The sequence below is a fragment of the Daucus carota genome, chromosome 3, assembly GCF_001625215.2.
Source record: "Daucus carota subsp. sativus chromosome 3, DH1 v3.0, whole genome shotgun sequence".
Classification (NCBI taxonomy): Eukaryota; Viridiplantae; Streptophyta; class Magnoliopsida; order Apiales; family Apiaceae; genus Daucus; species Daucus carota.
Window position 1 is genome coordinate 45979001 of NC_030383.2, and position 10513 is coordinate 45989513.

Sequence of the window (10513 nt, forward strand, 5' to 3'; positions counted from 1 at the left end):
AAAATTCAATATTTTATTCCAGTTTGATAATTCTCAAAAGTATATGTTTGAATTATTTTTTTTTTCGGTTCATCAGGGTATCGAGATTTTGTTGTCTGGTTGGAATTGAATACCATGTTATATACATGAATTACTTGTTCTCTGATTTACTGTATTATCTTGATGTGATTATGCTTGTGTGTATATTTGTTACTAACTGTTGTGTTGTTTTATAAATATTTATGATTTCCTTAAAAATGGATTATAATAAAATGAATTTCTAAAAATACAAAAATGATTTGAAAAATTCTTTCAATTACTTGAAAATTATAATGAATATTTTTAGGAGTTTTTAAAATATTAAATATATTATTTTTGTAAAAGTTTGATGTTTAAATATTTTCTGAACGCAATTAATTTCTAAATTGCGTATAAATTTCATAAGTACTCGATAAATCTCAAAACTTTTATTTCATTGGTCTTATAACATTCCGGGATTTATAAAAATATTTCGGTAGCTGTCGGAAGAAATTTTACTGCAAGTTTTTCCCTGAATTAGTTGATATCGGGTATTTAGGATTGAATATCAGATTAAAAGGAGGTGTGACATGTGTCCCAATATTCCACCGCCTATACTCCCTTTCTTCTTTCCTTTTCTATATTTCATCACTTTTAAAACATCAAGTCTCAGTCTCTCGCATCTCTCGTTGTTGAGCCTCAACTAGTGTTCTCTTCCTCCTCTCTGCCTTTTCAATCTTGCAACCGTGTGATTAATTAGGAGAGAGTGAAATTAGGGTTTGGGATTTTTCAACCAATCAAAGGTAATCATCTCTCGTTTCGATTAATTGCGATTCTTAAACTTGATTATATGCATAAGTGTGTGTATACTTGTGTATGTATGTATCTGTGTGGCTGTTCGCTTTAACTGGAGATGATGACAACATTGTTGGTGGTTTGGTGGTGGAGCTGTGGTGTTGATGTGGTGGTGTATATATAGCTGTGTACATGTTCTTAGAATGGGTTTTGTGTAATTTGAGATGTGGTATTAGAATTGAGTCAATTGTTGTCAAGCTTCGCAGCGGTAATGTCCTGTTTTGTAGCTTTGTTCTAGGACTGTTAAGTTCGATTACTATGCTTAATTTTCCTGCGATTATATGCTCCTTGAAGTCTAGATTAAGTGCGAAAAAGAATTTCAAAGTTTCGTTAAATGAGCTAAAAGTTATGAATGAATTAGTGACTCTTTGTCTAGATGAGAAAATTCTGCTATGTGACATATGTGTGCATTGCCCTGTTTTGACATGTGTACTCCAAACTGACATAAGATTAATTGGTAAATTGATTAACTTATAATGATGTTTCTTAAGGTATAAAATCAGTACCAAGAGGAATTAGGTTGATTGGATTAATAAGATTAAAGTTATGTTAGATTTTTTTTAAGAGATATACTACATGATTAGATGCTGAGTAATATGTTATGATTTTGAAGTGTCTTGTATGCAAAGTCTGTATAACATAGAATAGAATTAAAATACCAAACCTCTGAGACTATATGCTATGTGGAATCAAGGATCTATGCCAAGTGGAATTAATCAATTTGGATTAGTACATATTAAGATAAGAATTTTTATGTATCCGGTGTTATTAGAGCCCTGCTGTGATGCTTTCTCTGCACCATGTTGAACTTTCAAAATTTATACTAAATTAATTATGTGTTGGAACTTGTTTGTTTGACCTCTGTAACTTGGCTATGTGAGTTCTCTATGATTTCTATTCTTTGAGTTTCTTGATTTGGTGCTTGCTTCTATTTTATGAAAATTGATCAAGTCAAGTATGTCAAAACCATACTACACTGTCCTGTTTTGCTAAATGATGCATTATGTACTAACTATAACTGATTAAATGGCGAGTCTTTTTGTGTTGATCAGATAATTTCAAGTATGACGTCTCCTGTTTGTATTGTCTTGGAAAATTATGTAATCTAGTGTTCTATAAGTTAGCAAAATTGAGAGGGTTGTTGCTGATTTGTATTAAGAAGTCAACTTAATTAATGATTTCCTGTTTTATTACTTGATCACTTTTTGCATACTATATATGGTTAGAAAGATCTTGGAATGCTCTATCTTTTTTGTTTGATGTGTATGTATAAATGAGATTTCCAAACGTTATTAAAATGCAAATCTCTTGGTGACTGTCCGGCAGTTTATGTGCTTTATGATTTGTCGAGTTAGAATTATATGTATTGTTCTAGGACTTGCATCCAAACTTAAAGTTGAATCATTGTTTGACTGAGATACGTGAATTGTTGATGTGTGATGGTGTTTTAATTGATATTGGTTCAGTACTTGTTGGATTATTGAGTTGTAATTGAGTTTAGTTTATTATTAGTTAGCAGATGTTGAGTTATTGGGTTAGAAACTTGTTTGATTGGTTGTTGGTTTTAAATTAAAACAGGTTAATAGTCCGATAAACAGAGGAGATGCTGCCGAATTTTTGTTAGAGATTAAGGGTGTTTATTTATTAATAAATATTTGATGGTTAATAGTATTATATTCTATGTAGACTGGAATGTGTATCGATTGTTTATTGACTATGTGGTTATGTGCCGACTGATCCAATGTGTATATATTGGTATGTGAATATCTGTATATATTCATGTTTGCTATATACGGGTATCCGAAGGGTAGATGTTCACGGTTCGTATAATATTTGGAATTAGCTAGTCCTTCTAATACGATGACTGAGATATTATCCTACTATCGTGTAGAATAGATCAAGACGTGTATATCGAGAAGGTTCAGAATTATTCTGATGGTGTTTCAAGTTGAAGCAAGAATAATCTGAAAAGACAAGCGGAGAAAGAGTATAGTCAGAAGCTACTTAGAAAAACACGATTGTGCGGTATAGTGCTATTAGAATGGTGGCTAAACATCGGAGTTAAGGCAAGTATTTCTACCCTTAGTTAAGAGTAAGCGATTTTTATCTTCTTCTTGACCCTGACCTCTCTTTCATGACATGATTCATTTTTATCGTGACATCATTCTTGTGAATCATGTTTAGTAATTGAATACCTGCAGTTGAATTGATAATACCTTTGACTCACTATTTAAACTTTGATTTTGATAAAAGATTTTCAAACTACTAAAAGTAGTAACTATTTTGATTTGCTACAAAATAAATTTGTTTAACAAGAAAAGCCACTTGAATTCTTGAATTTACCAAATCATGTTAAAGCTGTAGCTTTTAAATTTAATATATTGGGTAGTTTTGCGTAAGAGGCTCAGACATCGGCCCAGCGTGAAAGGTGGCTCCTTCAGCCCGGATTACCGGAATTCGTAATATTTGTCGACCTTGCTGAATAAGCTTGGTTTATGGACTATAGCATGACTGATCATCTGTTATAGCCAGGTGTCTTATTTAAACCCAATTAAATATTGATTAGTTTCAAAGGAGATTATCTTATGTTCAAAAGATAATGGAAGTTATTTTTATTTCTACAGCTTTAAATTCATATATTGATGCAGAACTGTTTTATCATTGTTTACCATTTTACTCTTTTATACTGAACTGTTGGTTTACAACATCATGTTTAATCCAGAGTTTACTTTCACTTCAACATTCTGATTCACTTAAATATATATATCTTGTTGCTTCCACCTATCATATTCTTGCTGAGCATTATTGCTCATTCTTGCTATTCCTTCTAACCTTTTTCAGCTAGGGATAAAGATGATTCACTAAAGACTGCGCGTAAAGAGTAATGATAGGCAATGATTGCAAGTGGTTGAGTTCAGGAAAATTGTTAGGTAGGGTATCCGGGACGATGTGATTAAGACTAGATGCAGTTGGAGTTCTGCAATTCAATTCAGTTGGAAATGAGATTTGTTTATTTGGTTATCAGCTACTCTTCTTATCGATGTTTAGCTGATAATGCAGTTTAATTTGTAATTAAATTTGATAGTTTTAGTTTCTGATTTCAATGCTGTAACCTGTATGCGATCCTGTTTTCAGGGGGTGAATTTGATTTTAATTTAAATCATTTTTTTAAAAATATCCAGGTTTTGAAATATTTGTATTTACTTTCTTTCAAAAATACAGGTTTTAAATTGTTTTTCTTTCAGTGACTAAAAAATACAGGTTTTAAATTACTTTTATTTACACGTGGCACCAGATCCAGACCCCCGGATCTGAGGGTGTCACAGTTGGTATCAGAGCTACAGGTTATAAGTTATTGAAATTGGAATATAGTTTGCAATAATAGGTTTAATAAAAAGGATTACGTGGTGTAACCTCACATAGAGGTATCGTAAGACTACTTGGGGATAGTCTTTTGGAGAAGAATAAAATGGAGCTAGATGATTAAGTTTAAGTGTTTATAGTTATAGACATCACAATTCCTAATTCTAGTTCTTCCAATCCTTAGTATATTGACCAATTCGGAGTTATATCATTCTAAGAGGGTCGAAGTTAGATCTATCAGCGGAACCTTCAAGTTAAAACTAGTTGAGGTCGGACCCGTAGACATTCTCACACAATCTAATATATCCTTTATAGTATCTGCCAAGTGTTGAGTATTACTTGGAGAGTCACCTTTAGATTCTTGTCAGAGATATATGGGATTGGTGAAAGAATATAGGTGTTACCAGGGCTGAGTTTAATACTTTGTATATAGTTAATAGTGAGCGTTAGAGCTACATAGAGTTCGTGTTAGATTGCTCGATCTAGTACTTATAAGTGAGTTAAGCCGTCAACGCTCTATGGTGATAATTTTATAAAGTTGGATAAGACTTCTGACCGACAACGATATCAATGATGGGATCTTCAGAGGCTATTATGAGTCAACGATAATATATGCAAGTGATCACTAGAACGTCAGGAAGAATCATTAGAATCAGGACGAGTCATCAAAGGAATCGATCAAGAAGACATCTGTGAGAATCCTGGCAATACCTTCCTTATTGTTAATTATATTGATTTCTTTCACCATCAATGATTTGTTCTGACATCACTTTCATAAAGATATTCGACAAAGAGTATATTTTTACCTTTCACTTGAGATCTCGAATGATACTTGTGCTTACTGTCACACCTTTAGAATCTATTCAATCTTGGTAATTTCGAACCCTTTCATATTCTCTACTCTAACTGAGATGAACAACCCTACCTATAGGGGACACAAGGACTACCTGTCTGTGTGATAGGAGTTGGATGGGACGCCATCACTTGTGTGTGTTGTACATTACAAGAAGGTTAACTACCTTTAGTAGTGTCTTAAATTAGACACGCAACACCGAGTTCTATAGACCATATTGATCTCTCAGTTATTCATTTATTTCAACACTTGCTCCAATATGTGAAATCTGTCATATCTTTTACCTTCAAGACTCTTATAATCTTCAGTAGTTGAAGGTATGTCAACTGAGTTCCCAAGATCAATTAAGCCTTTATAGTAGGAAGTACCATGAACAAAAACGGATGCTGGTGCGGGTATACGAAAATGATCAAGAGAATCTTATATTAGAAAGGAATAGTATTACAAATTACAGCGATCGTACGCTCTAGTTTTTTTTTCGCTGATTCCGAGGACGGAATCTTTTTAAGGGGGGTAGATTGTGACCACCCGGATTTTCAAAAATTATTTTATTATTTTACTTGTGATTTTTCAGAAAATGAGGAATAAAATTCAATATTTTATTCCAGTTTGATAATTCTCAAAAGTATATGTTTGAATTATTTTTTTTTTCGGTTCATCAGGGTATCGAGATTTTGTTGTCTGGTTGGAATTGAATACCATGTTATATACATGAATTACTTGTTCTCTGATTTACTGTATTATCTGGATGTGATTATGCTTGTGTGTATATTTGTTACTAACTGTTGTGTTGTTTTATAAATATTTATGATTTCCTTAAAAATGGATTATAATAAAATGAATTTCTAAAAATACAAAAATGATTTGAAAAATTCTTTCAATTACTTGAAAATTATAATGAATATTTTTAGGAGTTTTTAAAATATTAAATATATTATTTTTGTAAAAGTTTGATGTTTAAATATTTTCTGAACGCAATTAATTTCTAAATTGCGTATAAATTTCATAAGTACTCGATAAATCTCAAAACTTTTATTTCATTGGTCTTATAACATTCCGGGATTTATAAAAATATTTCGGTAGCTGTCGGAAGAAATTTTACTGCAAGTTTTTCCCTGAATTAGTTGATATCGGGTATTTAGGATTGAATATCAGATTAAAAGGAGGTGTGACATGTGTCCCAATATTCCACCGCCTATACTCCCTTTCTTCTTTCCTTTTCTATATTTCATCACTTTTAAAACATCAAGTCTCAGTCTCTCGCATCTCTCGTTGTTGAGCCTCAACTAGTGTTCTCTTCCTCCTCTCTGCCTTTTCAATCTTGCAACCGTGTGATTAATTAGGAGAGAGTGAAATTAGGGTTTGGGATTTTTCAACCAATCAAAGGTAATCATCTCTCGTTTCGATTAATTGCGATTCTTAAACTTGATTATATGCATAAGTGTGTGTATACTTGTGTATGTATGTATCTGTGTGGCTGTTCGCTTTAACTGGAGATGATGACAACATTGTTGGTGGTTTGGTGGTGGAGCTGTGGTGTTGATGTGGTGGTGTATATATAGCTGTGTACATGTTCTTAGAATGGGTTTTGTGTAATTTGAGATGTGGTATTAGAATTGAGTCAATTGTTGTCAAGCTTCGCAGCGGTAATGTCCTGTTTTGTAGCTTTGTTCTAGGACTGTTAAGTTCGATTACTATGCTTAATTTTCCTGCGATTATATGCTCCTTGAAGTCTAGATTAAGTGCGAAAAAGAATTTCAAAGTTTCGTTAAATGAGCTAAAAGTTATGAATGAATTAGTGACTCTTTGTCTAGATGAGAAAATTCTGCTATGTGACATATGTGTGCATTGCCCTGTTTTGACATGTGTACTCCAAACTGACATAAGATTAATTGGTAAATTGATTAACTTATAATGATGTTTCTTAAGGTATAAAATCAGTACCAAGAGGAATTAGGTTGATTGGATTAATAAGATTAAAGTTATGTTAGATTTTTTTTAAGAGATATACTACATGATTAGATGCTGAGTAATATGTTATGATTTTGAAGTGTCTTGTATGCAAAGTCTGTATAACATAGAATAGAATTAAAATACCAAACCTCTGAGACTATATGCTATGTGGAATCAAGGATCTATGCCAAGTGGAATTAATCAATTTGGATTAGTACATATTAAGATAAGAATTTTTATGTATCCGGTGTTATTAGAGCCCTGCTGTGATGCTTTCTCTGCACCATGTTGAACTTTCAAAATTTATACTAAATTAATTATGTGTTGGAACTTGTTTGTTTGACCTCTGTAACTTGGCTATGTGAGTTCTCTATGATTTCTATTCTTTGAGTTTCTTGATTTGGTGCTTGCTTCTATTTTATGAAAATTGATCAAGTCAAGTATGTCAAAACCATACTACACTGTCCTGTTTTGCTAAATGATGCATTATGTACTAACTATAACTGATTAAATGGCGAGTCTTTTTGTGTTGATCAGATAATTTCAAGTATGACGTCTCCTGTTTGTATTGTCTTGGAAAATTATGTAATCTAGTGTTCTATAAGTTAGCAAAATTGAGAGGGTTGTTGCTGATTTGTATTAAGAAGTCAACTTAATTAATGATTTCCTGTTTTATTACTTGATCACTTTTTGCATACTATATATGGTTAGAAAGATCTTGGAATGCTCTATCTTTTTTGTTTGATGTGTATGTATAAATGAGATTTCCAAACGTTATTAAAATGCAAATCTCTTGGTGACTGTCCGGCAGTTTATGTGCTTTATGATTTGTCGAGTTAGAATTATATGTATTGTTCTAGGACTTGCATCCAAACTTAAAGTTGAATCATTGTTTGACTGAGATACGTGAATTGTTGATGTGTGATGGTGTTTTAATTGATATTGGTTCAGTACTTGTTGGATTATTGAGTTGTAATTGAGTTTAGTTTATTATTAGTTAGCAGATGTTGAGTTATTGGGTTAGAAACTTGTTTGATTGGTTGTTGGTTTTAAATTAAAACAGGTTAATAGTCCGATAAACAGAGGAGATGCTGCCGAATTTTTGTTAGAGATTAAGGGTGTTTATTTATTAATAAATATTTGATGGTTAATAGTATTATATTCTATGTAGACTGGAATGTGTATCGATTGTTTATTGACTATGTGGTTATGTGCCGACTGATCCAATGTGTATATATTGGTATGTGAATATCTGTATATATTCATGTTTGCTATATACGGGTATCCGAAGGGTAGATGTTCACGGTTCGTATAATATTTGGAATTAGCTAGTCCTTCTAATACGATGACTGAGATATTATCCTACTATCGTGTAGAATAGATCAAGACGTGTATATCGAGAAGGTTCAGAATTATTCTGATGGTGTTTCAAGTTGAAGCAAGAATAATCTGAAAAGACAAGCGGAGAAAGAGTATAGTCAGAAGCTACTTAGAAAAACACGATTGTGCGGTATAGTGCTATTAGAATGGTGGCTAAACATAGGAGTTAAGGCAAGTATTTCTACCCTTAGTTAAGAGTAAGCGATTTTTATCTTCTTCTTGACCCTGACCTCTCTTTCATGACATGATTCATTTTTATCGTGACATCATTCTTGTGAATCATGTTTAGTAATTGAATACCTGCAGTTGAATTGATAATACCTTTGACTCACTATTTAAACTTTGATTTTGATAAAAGATTTTCAAACTACTAAAAGTAGTAACTATTTTGATTTGCTACAAAATAAATTTGTTTAACAAGAAAAGCCACTTGAATTCTTGAATTTACCAAATCATGTTAAAGCTGTAGCTTTTAAATTTAATATATTGGGTAGTTTTGCGTAAGAGGCTCAGACATCGGCCCAGCGTGAAAGGTGGCTCCTTCAGCCCGGATTACCGGAATTCGTAATATTTGTCGACCTTGCTGAATAAGCTTGGTTTATGGACTATAGCATGACTGATCATCTGTTATAGCCAGGTGTCTTATTTAAACCCAATTAAATATTGATTAGTTTCAAAGGAGATTATCTTATGTTCAAAAGATAATGGAAGTTATTTTTATTTCTACAGCTTTAAATTCATATATTGATGCAGAACTGTTTTATCATTGTTTACCATTTTACTCTTTTATACTGAACTGTTGGTTTACAACATCATGTTTAATCCAGAGTTTACTTTCACTTCAACATTCTGATTCACTTAAATATATATATCTTGTTGCTTCCACCTATCATATTCTTGCTGAGCATTATTGCTCATTCTTGCTATTCCTTCTAACCTTTTTCAGCTAGGGATAAAGATGATTCACTAAAGACTGCGCGTAAAGAGTAATGATAGGCAATGATTGCAAGTGGTTGAGTTCAGGAAAATTGTTAGGTAGGGTATCCGGGACGATGTGATTAAGACTAGATGCAGTTGGAGTTCTGCAATTCAATTCAGTTGGAAATGAGATTTGTTTATTTGGTTATCAGCTACTCTTCTTATCGATGTTTAGCTGATAATGCAGTTTAATTTGTAATTAAATTTGATAGTTTTAGTTTCTGATTTCAATGCTGTAACCTGTATGCGATCCTGTTTTCAGGGGGTGAATTTGATTTTAATTTAAATCATTTTTTTAAAAATATCCAGGTTTTGAAATATTTGTATTTACTTTCTTTCAAAAATACAGGTTTTAAATTGTTTTTCTTTCAGTGACTAAAAAATACAGGTTTTAAATTACTTTTATTTACACGTGGCACCAGATCCAGACCCCCGGATCTGAGGGTGTCACACCCGTCAAGCGTTTTTAAACACTAAACATATTAAAAAAATATTATATTTATCCAACGATCAGTAAGTTATATAATGCGTCCCTAGTAGTCGTTTGCGAGAACGGTGACCGATATTTTATTACATAACTCTGTTCAAGAGTTTTAAATAAAAAGAAAAGCAAATGTTAAGGAAATCACAAAACAAAATTTGCATTCACATTTGATATTTGTGATCCCCCGCTTTTTCAGAAACAAAAGCAAATGATAAAAAAAACAAGTTTATTTGCATTCCAAAACTTTCACTCCAAAATGGTATGAGAATTAAAGTGCCAAAAGTATTTACAAAAGTATTAAAATAAATATTATCTTATTAATTAAAATGTAAGTTTTTCTAAATAAAAAGTTAAAATCGAAACTAACAATCACTTTAATAGTTTCCTTACACCTCGAAATCACATCAAAGAGCTTAGTCCATTTTTTAATTTTTTTTGGGGAACACTGTTCCATTTCAGTTCACTAATATCAAAGATAAAAAGATGTAAATAATCTGTCTAATTTTAAGTCGATCAGCCTAATGTATGCTTTTTTCAACTCTTATCAAAAGTGATTGTTTGAAGATTGGAAGGGCCAATAAATTCTCTAATCTCTAAATAACAATCGACTTCCATTTAATGGAGACAAATAACAGACTGTATTCTTGCTA

General features: G+C 32.1%; 2 long non-coding RNA genes across 3 annotated transcripts; both read left to right on the forward strand.

Moving 5' to 3' along the window:
- Positions 1-509: 509 nt before the first annotated feature.
- On the forward strand, positions 510-4027 carry LOC108210868 (uncharacterized). Of its 2 annotated transcripts, none has more exons than XR_010289847.1 (3): positions 510-800; positions 2744-2944; positions 3694-4027. It is a non-coding gene; the product is annotated as an uncharacterized LOC108210868 (long non-coding RNA). The 2 variants fall into 2 exon arrangements; XR_010289846.1 differs by having other exon boundaries at positions 559-800; positions 2744-2922; positions 3698-4027.
- A 1903-nt stretch (positions 4028-5930) lies between these two features.
- LOC135151247 (uncharacterized) lies at positions 5931-9681 on the forward strand. Its single transcript, XR_010289848.1, has 2 exons — positions 5931-6454; positions 8398-9681. It is a non-coding gene; the product is annotated as an uncharacterized LOC135151247 (long non-coding RNA).
- Positions 9682-10513: the final 832 nt, after the last annotated feature.